We start from the raw sequence: 14,638 nt of genomic DNA, 5'->3' as shown, positions 1-14,638 counted from the left end.
GTCAGCAAAACTCTGCACTGTACTCCTCCTATACAATACTGCTAATCCCCAGTCCCCACAATAAAGCATTGTGAGCACAGATATATGCAGCACACTGAGCACAGATATGGAACGTTTTTCAGGCAGACAACGTATAATACTGGTGGTCACTAGTCAGCAAAACTCTGCACTGTACTCCTCCTATATAATACTGCTGGTCCCCAGTCCCCACAATAAAGCAGTGTGAGCACAGATATATGCAGCACACTGAGCACAGATATGGAGCGTTTTTCAGGCAGAGAACGGATAAAACTGGTGGTCACTGATCAGCAAAACTCTGCACTGTACTCCTCCTATATAATACAGCTGCTCCCCAGTCCCCACAATTAAGCAATAAGCACAAATATTTGCAGCAACATTAATAAACGGAGAGGACGCCAGCCACGTCCTCTCCCTAACATTTCCAATGCACGAGTGAAAATGTTGGCGACGTGCGGCTCCTTATATAGAATCCGAATCTCGCGAGAATCCGACAGCGGGATGATGACGTTCGGACGCGCTCGGGTTAACCGAGCCATACGGGAGAATCCGAGTATGCCTCGGACCCGTGTAAAATGGGTGAAGTTCGGGGGGGGGGGGTTCGGTTTCCGAGGAACCGAACCCGCTCATCACTAAAACAAACCACATCATTTAGGTGTCAGTGGACTGCTTACGCTATTACCCAAATTTTCTGAACTTGCCAATCACTTATGATGAATGTGCTGCTGGTGACGTATAAGGGAGGATGTTAATAGGTGGTTAACGTCCTTACCCCTACTTATTATGGATTGACAAAGGCAACACATGGGTTGACACCTGTTGTCCGGAGCTGGGAAGAAATAATTCCACACCGAAGAGGTGGCCTTTTTGGTATTTTGCCCAGGCATGACAATGGGCTTTTTCATCCCATGGCCAACAACTGTCTCCACTGGTGCCTTATTCAAACAAACCACATCACCATCAGAATACTCATTGTCAACTTCCTCCTCAGCGCCAGCTACACTAATATCCTCCTCATCCTGGGTTACTTCTACAGTGACATCCTCAATCTCAATATCAGCAACTGGACTGGTGGCTGGTGGTGCTCCTCCCAGCACTTGCAGTGGGCATGCAAATAGTAGTAGGAGCCTCCTCTTCCCATACAGTCTTGGGAAGTTCAGGCCTAGACATCACAACCGCGGACACACTTGGACTCTCCTTGGGGATTTGTGATAGCTCTGAATGCATAGTTGTTTTTTCCTGTGCTTTAACAAGCTTTATTTTATTTTATTTTTTCAAGAGGGAGGAGATATTCCATCTTCATGAGAAACTGAACCACCAGTCATGAACATAGGCCAAGGCCTTAGCCTTTCCTTGCCACTTAGTGTCTAGAATGGCATATTGTCAATTTTACGTTTCTTATCAGATTAATTTTTTTTTTGTTCTTAATTTTTGCTTCTTGGATTTTACATGCCCTTTATGACATTGGGCATCAGCCGTAGCAGACTACGTTGATGGAATTGCATCGTCAATGTCATGACTGTATTTTTAGAGCATACAGGACAGGGCCAGTGTACATTTATTTTCACAGCACCCCTGTATTTTTACAGCATACAGGAGAAGGCTAGTGTACATTTATTTTCACAGCACCCCCATATTTGTACAGCATACAGGACAGAGCTAGTGCACATTTATTTTAACAACACCCCTGTATTTTTAGAGCATACAGGACAGGGCCAGTGTACATTTATTTTCACAGCACTCCTGTATTTTTACAGCATACATGACAGGGCCAGTGTACATTTGTTTTTAATTCACCCCTGAATTTTTACAGCATAGAAGCCAGGGCCAGTTTACATTTATTTTCCCAGCACCCCTGAATTTTTACAGCATACAGGATAGGGCCAGTGTACATTTATTTTCACAGTATCCCTGAATTTTTACAGCATACAGGACAATGCAGGTGTACATTTATGTTCACAGCACCCCTGTATTTTTACAGCATACAGGACTGGGTCAGCACCACTGTGTTTTCACAGCACCCCTGTATTTTTGGGTGTGGTATGGAAGGTCGACAGTAACTAGATCAACAGTGTCTAGGTCGACCACTATTGGTCGACAGTAACTAGGTCAACAGTGTCTCTAGGTAGACAGGGTCTCTAGGTAGACATGGTCTAGGTCAACAGGTCAAAAGGTCGACATGAGTTTTCGATTTTTTTTGTTGTCGTGGTGAAGGCAGTAGTTCTCATGATGACAGTGGCGCATTTCAATCAGTGTGTTCCATTAATTTGATGGATGTTTATTGGTTATATACATTAAAACCATATACAATATGATTATTATATCTATTGTTAACTACAGTATTTTATCCACATTTTACAACTTGTTGATGTAGCTTTATGAAAACATGAAAATTCACATTGACAGTAAAACTGAATGGTTTAAAATATAATTGGCCATTATAAAAGCATTGGTTCCGTGACCAGAGCAGTATGCATATGCTCGCTGTTGCACCCAATGGCGTACATACATTAAAGTCCTTAAGGACTCATATCCACATCTACCATTGCGGTAGGAGCAGATGACCTACTGAAATTTATGGATAACTTTCATGAATGCCTGAGGTGTGAGAGTTATCATGTGGAGGATGTTGATGATGCTCTTGTAGCTGCTTTGGATGTAGACCAAACTCTACTTGAAGAACCAGAGGCTGCTGCAGCTAAAATTCCCTAAGCTCGTACTCCCACTGTGGCAAGACATAGGTCAGAAAACAGCTGTACTGGAGATGACATTTCTGGCCAACATCAACCACACATCAGAAAAAGGGAGAATGCAATCCTGATTCAAGAGACAATGGCAAGATTGCATGCTGGTTCAAGAATAAGGGGGAAGAGCAAGGAGGATAAGATCTGGCGAGAGATAGTCGATGAGGTTAATGTAGGTTAATAAGGGTTGCGCTGTGCGACAAAAGTTTCCTCATCTACAAAAACAGTAAGTTATTACCAATACATCTACCAAAGTAATATGAGTGAGTCATTGGATGTATTAATTTGTTTGTTAAATGAAGTTGTAGTATTAAAAAATAGATGTTGGAACTAAAGAAAAATATTAAATAAATTTTATTTCTTATCCAAAAAGCTAACTGTCTCTCTAAAGATATGTATAACTATATTAGGGTGGCCAATCCCGCAATTAGAACTTCCAATCCCAGGGAGTTTGGGATTGTCCAGCAAGCTATTTTTAGATATGTTGGGCAGCGTTGAGCATGGTCAGGATTAGTGATGAGCGGGTTCGGTTTCTCGGAATCCGAACACCCCCGAACTTCACCCATTTTACACGGTTCTGAGGCAGCCTCGGATCTTCCCGCCTTGCTCGGTTAACCCGAGCGCGCCCGAACGTCATCATCCCGCTGTCGGATTCTCGCGAGATTCGTATTCTATATAAGGAGCCGCGCGTCGCCACCATTTTCACTCGTGCATTGGAGATGATAGGGAAAGGATATGCAGCGTTCTCTCTGTTTCTGTGTTCAGTGTGCTGCAAATATCTGTGCTCAGTGTGCTGCAAATATCTGTGCTCAGTGTGATTGCAAATATCTGTGCTCAGTGCTGAAAATATCTACATTCTCTGCCTGAAAAATGCTCCATATCTGTGCTGCATTGCAGTATAGGAGGACAGTGCAGAATTTTGCTGACCAGTGACCACCAGTATTATATAGCAGTACGTTACAGTAGTCCACTGCTCTACCTACCTCTGTGTCGTTAAGTATACTATCCATCCATACCTGTGGTGCATTTTAGTTGTGCGCAGTATTTATAGTAGGAGGACAGTGCAGAATTTTGCTGACCACCAGTATATAATATATAGCAGTACGGTACAGTAGTCCACTGCTCTACCTACCTCTGTGTCATCAAGTATACTATCCATCCATACCTGTGGTGTATTTTAGTTGTGTGCAGTATTATATAGTAGGAGGACAGTGCAGAATTTTGGGGACCGCCAGTATATAATATATAGCAGTACAATACAGTAGTCCACTGCTCTACCTACCTCTGTGTCGTCAAGCATACTATCCATCCATACCTGTGGTGCATTTTAGTTGTTGTGCGCAGTATATATAGTAGGAGGACAGTGCAGAATTTTGCTGACCACCAGTATATAATATATAGCAGTATGGTACAGTAGGCCACTGCTCTACCTACCTCTGTGTCGTCAAGTATACTATCCATCCATACCTGTGGTGAATTTATGTTGTTACGCAGTATATATAGTAAGAGGACAGTGCAGAATTTTGCTGACCACCAGTATATAATATATAGCAGTATGGTACAATAGGCCACTGCTCTACCTACCTCTGTGTCGTCAAGTATACTATCCATCCATATATATTGGTAGATGCTCAATTAGCTTAGTGATATCATTCAGGTGCTCAAAAGTGAGGGATATTTCTAAGCAAGAAAAAAAGGCATTTGTTTCCCCCAGCACCCTGAATGATAACCGTAACCAGATATAAATTCCACATAATAATAGAATTCAGAGATCTTCATTACACATATTTGCGCAAATGTGTGAATAAGCCCCAAAGCCGCATCAAGGCGTCTCTGTATATTTGGGGTCCCTAGCGCTATATCTAGGTGCAGGGTGTGGCACCCCAAAACACCAGCATAAGCCAGAAAGCCCAGCGTAGCATACCAGTGAAAAAACTATAGTGTTAATAAATTAGTATTTAGGAAGCCGAAGCTATAGAGAAAGTGATACAAAAATGAAATGCAATTAAAATAGAGAAATAGTGTTAAAGAATTAATAAGTGAAAAGTGTTAATAGAATCTTAAGGTATGCCACACTAAGGCCATCCAGCTCAGCCTGTCCAGAGGTACCACACCTCACACCTCCATTACCCCAATCTGGGTCTAAGATTAACCAGCAAGGAGCCACATGATAATGGCTCCTTACTACAATATGTCTAAGCTAAGAGCTACCTGCCTTGGAGCAACCCCATAATACTCCATGTGGCATGTCAGGGCCTGCACCTCCTCCTAATGCAGGAACCTCTCTGCCTCTCACAACAAACATATATATTGGTAGATGCTCAATTAGCTTAGTGATATCATTCAGGTGCTCGAAAGGGAGGGATATTTCTATGCAAGAAAAAAAGGCATTTGTTTCCCCCAGCACCCTGAATGATAACCGTAACCAGATATAAATTCCACATAATAATAGAATTCAGAGATCTTCGTTACACATATTTGCGCAAATGTGTGAATAAGCCCCAAAGCCGCATCAAGGCGTCTCTGTATATTTGGGGTCCCTAGCGCTATATCTAGGTGCAGGGTGTGGCACCCCAAAACACCAGCATTAGCCAGAAAGCCCAGCGTAGCATACCAGTGAAAAAACTATAGTGTTAATAAATTAGTATTTAGGAAGCCGAAGCTATAGAGAAAGTGATACAAAAATTAAATGCAATTAAAATAGAGAAATAGTGTTAAAAAATTAATAAGTGAAAAGTGTTAATAGAATCTAAAGGTATTCCACACTAAGGCCATCCAGCTCAGCCAGTCCAGAGGCACCACACCTCACACCTCCATTACCCCAATCTGGGTCTATGATTAACCAGCAAGGAGCCACATGATAATGGCTCCTTACTACAATATGTCTAAGCTAAGAGCTTCCTGCCTTGGAGCAACCCCATAATACTCCATGTGGCATGTCAGGGCCTGCACCTCCTCCTAATGCAGGAACCTCTCTGCCTCTCACAACAAACATATATATTGGTAGATGCTCAATTAGCTTAGTGATATCATTCAGGTGCTCGAAAGGGAGGGGTATTTCTAAGCAAGAAAAAAAGGCATTTGTTTCCCCCAGCACCCTGAATGATAACCGTAACCAGATATAAATTCCACATAATAATAGAATTCAGAGATCTTCATTACACATATTTGCGCAAATGTGTGAATAAGCCCCAAAGCCGCATCAAGGCGTCTCTGTATATTTGGGGTCCCTAGCGCTATATCTAGGTGCAGGGTGTGGCACCCCAAAACACCAGCATAAGCCAGAAAGCCCAGCGTAGCATACCAGTGAAAAAACTATAGTGTTAATAAATTAGTATTTAGGAAGCCGAAGCTATAGAGAAAGTGATACAAAAACGAAATGCAATTAAAATAGAGAAATAGTGTTAAAAAATTAATAAGTGAAAAGTGTTAATAGAATCTTAAGGTATGCCACACTAAGGCCATCCAGCTCAGCCAGTCCAGAGGCACCACACCTCACACCTCCATTACCCCAATCTGGGTCTATGATTAACCAGCAAGGAGCCACATGATAATGGCTCCTTACTACAATATGTCTAAGCTAAGAGCTTCCTGCCTTGGAGCAACCCCATAATACTCCATGTGGCATGTCAGGGCCTGCACCTCCTCCTAATGCAGGAACCTCTCTGCCTCTCACAACAAACATATATATTGGTAGATGCTCAATTAGCTTAGTGATATCATTCAGGTGCTCGAAAGGGAGGGGTATTTCTAAGCAAGAAAAAAAGGCATTTGTTTCCCCCAGCACCCTGAATGATAACCGTAACCAGATATAAATTCCACATAATAATAGAATTCAGAGATCTTCATTACACATATTTGCGCAAATGTGTGAATAAGCCCCAAAGCCGCATCAAGGCGTCTCTGTATATTTGGGGTCCCTAGCGCTATATCTAGGTGCAGGGTGTGGCACCCCAAAACACCAGCATAAGCCAGAAAGCCCAGCGTAGCATACCAGTGAAAAAACTATAGTGTTAATAAATTAGTATTTAGGAAGCCAAAGCTATAGAGAAAGTGATACAAAAATTAAATGCAATTAAAATAGAGAAATAGTGTTAAAAAATTAATAAGTGAAAAGTGTTAATAGAATCTTAAGGTATGCCACACTAAGGCCATCCAGCTCAGCCTGTCCAGAGGTACCACACCTCACACCTCCATTACCCCAATCTGGGTCTAAGATTAACCAGCAAGGAGCCACATGATAATGGCTCCTTACTACAATATGTCTAAGCTAAGAGCTACCTGCCTTGGAGCAACCCCATAATACTCCATGTGGCATGTCAGGGCCTGCACCTCCTCCTAATGCAGGAACCTCTCTGCCTCTCACAACAAACATATATATTGGTAGATGCTCAATTAGCTTAGTGATATCATTCAGGTGCTCGAAAGGGAGGGGTATTTCTATGCAAGAAAAAAAGGCATTTGTTTCCCCCAGCACCCTGAATGATAACCGTAACCAGATATAAATTCCACATAATAATAGAATTCAGAGATCTTCGTTACACATATTTGTGCAAATGTGTGAATAAGCCCCAAAGCCGCATCAAGGCGTCTCTGTATATTTGGGGTCCCTAGCGCTATTTCTAGGTGCAGGGTGTGGCACCCCAAAACACCAGCATAAGCCAGAAAGCCCAGCGTAGCATACCAGTGAAAAAACTATAGTGTTAATAAATTAGTATTTAGGAAGCCGAAGCTATAGAGAAAGTGATACAAAAATGAAATGCAATTAAAATAGAGAAATAGTGTTAAAAAATTAATAAGTGAAAAGTGTTAATAGAATCTAAAGGTATGCCACACTAAGGCCATCCAGCTCAGCCAGTCCAGAGGCACCACACCTCACACCTCCATTACCCCAATCTGGGTCTAAGATTAACCAGCAAGGAGCCACATGATAATGGCTCCTTACTACAATATGTCTAAGCTAAGAGCTACCTGCCTTGGAGCAACCCCATAATACTCCATGTGGCATGTCAGGGCCTGCCCCTCCTCCTAATGCAGGAACCTCTCTGCCTCTCACAACAAACATATATATTGGTAGATGCTCAATTAGCTTAGTGATATCATTCAGGTGCTCAAAATGGAGGGGTATTTCTATGCAAGAAAAAAAGGCATTTGTTTCCCCCAGCACCCTGAATGATAACCGTAACCAGATATAAATTCCACATAATAATAGAATTCAGAGATCTTCGTTACACATATTTGCACAAATGTGTGAATAAGCCCCAAAGCCGCATCAAGGCGTCTCTGTATATTTGGGGTCCCTAGCGCTATATCTAGGTGCAGGGTGTGGCACCCCAAAACACCAGCATTAGCCAGAAAGCCCAGCGTAGCATACCAGTGAAAAAACTATAGTGTTAATAAATTAGTATTTAGGAAGCCGAAGCTATAGAGAAAGTGATACAAAAATGAAATGCAATTAAAATAGAGAAATAGTGTTAAAAAATTAATAAGTGAAAAGTGTTAATAGAATCTAAAGGTATGCCACACTAAGGCCATCCAGCTCAGCCAGTCCAGAGGCACCACACCTCACACCTCCATTACCCCAATCTGGGTCTATGATTAACCAGCAAGGAGCCACATGATAATGGCTCCTTACTACAATATGTCTAAGCTAAGAGCTTCCTGCCTTGGAGCAACCCCATAATACTCCATGTGGCATGTCAGGGCCTGCACCTCCTCCTAATGCAGGAACCTCTCTGCCTCTCACAACAAACATATATATTGGTAGATGCTCAATTAGCTTAGTGATATCATTCAGGTGCTCGAAAGGGAGGGGTATTTCTAAGCAAGAAAAAAAGGCATTTGTTTCCCCCAGCACCCTGAATGATAACCGTAACCAGATATAAATTCCACATAATAATAGAATTCAGAGATCTTCATTACACATATTTGCGCAAATGTGTGAATAAGCCCCAAAGCCGCATCAAGGCGTCTCTGTATATTTGGGGTCCCTAGCGCTATATCTAGGTGCAGGGTGTGGCACCCCAAAACACCAGCATAAGCCAGAAAGCCCAGCGTAGCATACCAGTGAAAAAACTATAGTGTTAATAAATTAGTATTTAGGAAGCCGAAGCTATAGAGAAAGTGATACAAAAATGAAATGCAATTAAAATAGAGAAATAGTGTTAAAAAATTAATAAGTGAAAAGTGTTAATAGAATCTTAAGGTATGCCACACTAAGGCCATCCAGCTCAGCCAGTCCAGAGGCACCACACCTCACACCTCCATTACCCCAATCTGGGTCTATGATTAACCAGCAAGGAGCCACATGATAAAGGCTCCTTACTACAATATGTCTAAGCTAAGAGCTTCCTGCCTTGGAGCAACCCCATAATACTCCATGTGGCATGTCAGGGCCTGCACCTCCTCCTAATGCAGGAACCTCTCTGCCTCTCACAACAAACATATATATTGGTAGATGCTCAATTAGCTTAGTGATATCATTCAGGTGCTCGAAAGGGAGGGGTATTTCTAAGCAAGAAAAAAAGGCATTTGTTTCCCCCAGCACCCTGAATGATAACCGTAACCAGATATAAATTCCACATAATAATAGAATTCAGAGATCTTCATTACACATATTTGCGCAAATGTGTGAATAAGCCCCAAAGCCGCATCAAGGCGTCTCTGTATATTTGGGGTCCCTAGCGCTATATCTAGGTGCAGGGTGTGGCACCCCAAAACACCAGCATAAGCCAGAAAGCCCAGCGTAGCATACCAGTGAAAAAACTATAGTGTTAATAAATTAGTATTTAGGAAGCCGAAGCTATAGAGAAAGTGATACAAAAATGAAATGCAATTAAAATAGAGAAATAGTGTTAAAAAATTAATAAGTGAAAAGTGTTAATAGAATCTTAAGGTATGCCACACTAAGGCCATCCAGCTCAGCCTGTCCAGAGGTACCACACCTCACACCTCCATTACCCCAATCTGGGTCTAAGATTAACCAGCAAGGAGCCACATGATAATGGCTCCTTACTACAATATGTCTAAGCTAAGAGCTACCTGCCTTGGAGCAACCCCATAATACTCCATGTGGCATGTCAGGGCCTGCACCTCCTCCTAATGCAGGAACCTCTCTGCCTCTCACAACAAACATATATATTGGTAGATGCTCAATTAGCTTAGTGATATCATTCAGGTGCTCGAAAGGGAGGGGTATTTCTATGCAAGAAAAAAAGGCATTTGTTTCCCCCAGCAACCTGAATGATAACCGTAACCAGATATAAATTCCACATAATAATAGAATTCAGAGATCTTCGTTACACATATTTGCGCAAATGTGTGAATAAGCCCCAAAGCCGCATCAAGGCGTCTCTGTATATTTGGGGTCCCTAGCGCTATATCTAGGTGCAGGGTGTGGCACCCCAAAACACCAGCATTAGCCAGAAAGCCCAGCGTAGCATACCAGTGAAAAAACTATAGTGTTAATAAAATAGTATTTAGGAAGCCGAAGCTATAGAGAAAGTGATACAAAAATGAAATGCAATTAAAATAGAGAAATAGTGTTAAAAAATTAATAAGTGAAAAGTGTTAATAGAATCTAAAGGTATGCCACACTAAGGCCATCCAGCTCAGCCAGTCCAGAGGCACCACACCTCACACCTCCATTACCCCAATCTGGGTCTAAGATTAACCAGCAAGGAGCCACATGATAATGGCTCCTTACTACAATATGTCTAAGCTAAGAGCTTCCTGCCTTGGAGCAACCCCATAATACTCCATGTGGCATGTCAGGGCCTGCACCTCCTCCTAATGCAGGAACCTCTCTGCCTCTCACAACAAACATATATATTGGTAGATGCTCAATTAGCTTAGTGATATCATTCAGGTGCTCGAAAGGGAGGGGTATTTCTAAGCAAGAAAAAAAGGCATTTGTTTCCCCCAGCACCCTGAATGATAACCGTAACCAGATATAAATTCCACATAATAATAGAATTCAGAGATCTTCATTACACATATTTGCGCAAATGTGTGAATAAGCCCCAAAGCCGCATCAAGGCGTCTCTGTATATTTGGGGTCCCTAGCGCTATATCTAGGTGCAGGGTGTGGCACCCCAAAACACCAGCATAAGCCAGAAAGCCCAGCGTAGCATACCAGTGAAAAAACTATAGTGTTAATAAATTAGTATTTAGGAAGCCGAAGCTATAGAGAAAGTGATACAAAAATGAAATGCAATTAAAATAGAGAAATAGTGTTAAAAAATTAATAAGTGAAAAGTGTTAATAGAATCTTAAGGTATGCCACACTAAGGCCATCCAGCTCAGCCTGTCCAGAGGTACCACACCTCACACCTCCATTACCCCAATCTGGGTCTAAGATTAACCAGCAAGGAGCCACATGATAATGGCTCCTTACTACAATATGTCTAAGCTAAGAGCTACCTGCCTTGGAGCAACCCCATAATACTCCATGTGGCATGTCAGGGCCTGCACCTCCTCCTAATGCAGGAACCTCTCTGCCTCTCACAACAAACATATATATTGGTAGATGCTCAATTAGCTTAGTGATATCATTCAGGTGCTCGAAAGGGAGGGGTATTTCTATGCAAGAAAAAAAGGCATTTGTTTCCCCCAGCAACCTGAATGATAACCGTAACCAGATATAAATTCCACATAATAATAGAATTCAGAGATCTTCGTTACACATATTTGCGCAAATGTGTGAATAAGCCCCAAAGCCGCATCAAGGCGTCTCTGTATATTTGGGGTCCCTAGCGCTATATCTAGGTGCAGGGTGTGGCACCCCAAAACACCAGCATTAGCCAGAAAGCCCAGCGTAGCATACCAGTGAAAAAACTATAGTGTTAATAAAATAGTATTTAGGAAGCCGAAGCTATAGAGAAAGTGATACAAAAATGAAATGCAATTAAAATAGAGAAATAGTGTTAAAAAATTAATAAGTGAAAAGTGTTAATAGAATCTAAAGGTATGCCACACTAAGGCCATCCAGCTCAGCCAGTCCAGAGGCACCAAACCTCACACCTCCATTACCCCAATCTGGGTCTAAGATTAACCAGCAAGGAGCCACATGATAATGGCTCCTTACTACAATATGTCTAAGCTAAGAGCTTCCTGCCTTGGAGCAACCCCATAATACTCCATGTGGCATGTCAGGGCCTGCACCTCCTCCTAATGCAGGAACCTCTCTGCCTCTCACAACAAACATATATATTGGTAGATGCTCAATTAGCTTAGTGATATCATTCAGGTGCTCGAAAGGGAGGGGTATTTCTAAGCAAGAAAAAAAGGCATTTGTTTCCCCCAGCACCCTGAATGATAACCGTAACCAGATATAAATTCCACATAATAATAGAATTCAGAGATCTTCATTACACATATTTGCGCAAATGTGTGAATAAGCCCCAAAGCCGCATCAAGGCGTCTCTGTATATTTGGGGTCCCTAGCGCTATATCTAGGTGCAGGGTGTGGCACCCCAAAACACCAGCATAAGCCAGAAAGCCCAGCGTAGCATACCAGTGAAAAAACTATAGTGTTAATAAATTAGTATTTAGGAAGCCGAAGCTATAGAGAAAGTGATACAAAAATGAAATGCAATTAAAATAGAGAAATAGTGTTAAAAAATTAATAAGTGAAAAGTGTTAATAGAATCTTAAGGTATGCCACACTAAGGCCATCCAGCTCAGCCTGTCCAGAGGTACCACACCTCACACCTCCATTACCCCAATCTGGGTCTAAGATTAACCAGCAAGGAGCCACATGATAATGGCTCCTTACTACAATATGTCTAAGCTAAGAGCTTCCTGCCTTGGAGCAACCCCATAATACTCCATGTGGCATGTCAGGGCCTGCACCTCCTCCTAATGCAGGAACCTCTCTGCCTCTCACAACAAACATATATATTGGTAGATGCTCAATTAGCTTAGTGATATCATTCAGGTGCTCGAAAGGGAGGGGTATTTCTAAGCAAGAAAAAAAGGCATTTGTTTCCCCCAGCACCCTGAATGATAACCGTAACCAGATATAAATTCCACATAATAATAGAATTCAGAGATCTTCATTACACATATTTGCGCAAATGTGTGAATAAGCCCCAAAGCCGCATCAAGGCGTCTCTGTATATTTGGGGTCCCTAGCGCTATATCTAGGTGCAGGGTGTGGCACCCCAAAACACCAGCATAAGCCAGAAAGCCCAGCGTAGCATACCAGTGAAAAAACTATAGTGTTAATAAATTAGTATTTAGGAAGCCGAAGCTATAGAGAAAGTGATACAAAAATGAAATGCAATTAAAATAGAGAAATAGTGTTAAAAAATTAATAAGTGAAAAGTGTTAATAGAATCTTAAGGTATGCCACACTAAGGCCATCCAGCTCAGCCAGTCCAGAGGCACCACACCTCACACCTCCATTACCCCAATCTGGGTCTATGATTAACCAGCAAGGAGCCACATGATAATGGCTCCTTACTACAATATGTCTAAGCTAAGAGCTTCCTGCCTTGGAGCAACCCCATAATACTCCATGTGGCATGTCAGGGCCTGCACCTCCTCCTAATGCAGGAACCTCTCTGCCTCTCACAACAAACATATATATTGGTAGATGCTCAATTAGCTTAGTGATATCATTCAGGTGCTCGAAAGGGAGGGGTATTTCTAAGCAAGAAAAAAAGGCATTTGTTTCCCCCAGCACCCTGAATGATAACCGTAACCAGATATAAATTCCACATAATAATAGAATTCAGAGATCTTCATTACACATATTTGCGCAAATGTGTGAATAAGCCCCAAAGCCGCATCAAGGCGTCTCTGTATATTTGGGGTCCCTAGCGCTATATCTAGGTGCAGGGTGTGGCACCCCAAAACACCAGCATAAGCCAGAAAGCCCAGCGTAGCATACCAGTGAAAAAACTATAGTGTTAATAAATTAGTATTTAGGAAGCCGAAGCTATAGAGAAAGTGATACAAAAATGAAATGCAATTAAAATAGAGAAATAGTGTTAAAAAATTAATAAGTGAAAAGTGTTAATAGAATCTTAAGGTATGCCACACTAAGGCCATCCAGCTCAGCCTGTCCAGAGGTACCACACCTCACACCTCCATTACCCCAATCTGGGTCTAAGATTAACCAGCAAGGAGCCACATGATAATGGCTCCTTACTACAATATGTCTAAGCTAAGAGCTACCTGCCTTGGAGCAACCCCATAATACTCCATGTGGCATGTCAGGGCCTGCACCTCCTCCTAATGCAGGAACCTCTCTGCCTCTCACAACAAACATATATATTGGTAGATGCTCAATTAGCTTAGTGATATCATTCAGGTGCTCGAAAGGGAGGGGTATTTCTATGCAAGAAAAAAAGGCATTTGTTTCCCCCAGCAACCTGAATGATAACCGTAACCAGATATAAATTCCACATAATAATAGAATTCAGAGATCTTCGTTACACATATTTGCGCAAATGTGTGAATAAGCCCCAAAGCCGCATCAAGGCGTCTCTGTATATTTGGGGTCCCTAGCGCTATATCTAGGTGCAGGGTGTGGCACCCCAAAACACCAGCATTAGCCAGAAAGCCCAGCGTAGCATACCAGTGAAAAAACTATAGTGTTAATAAAATAGTATTTAGGAAGCCGAAGCTATAGAGAAAGTGATACAAAAATGAAATGCAATTAAAATAGAGAAATAGTGTTAAAAAATTAATAAGTGAAAAGTGTTAATAGAATCTAAAGGTATGCCACACTAAGGCCATCCAGCTCAGCCAGTCCAGAGGCACCACACCTCACACCTCCATTACCCCAATCTGGGTCTAAGATTAACCAGCAAGGAGCCACATGATAATGGCTCCTTACTACAATATGTCTAAGCTAAGAGCTTCCTGCC

The sequence above is a fragment of the Pseudophryne corroboree genome, chromosome 1 (genome assembly GCF_028390025.1).
Source record: "Pseudophryne corroboree isolate aPseCor3 chromosome 1, aPseCor3.hap2, whole genome shotgun sequence".
Lineage (NCBI taxonomy): Eukaryota > Metazoa > Chordata > Amphibia > Anura > Myobatrachidae > Pseudophryne > Pseudophryne corroboree.
Note: the sequence above shows the minus strand (reverse complement) of the source record.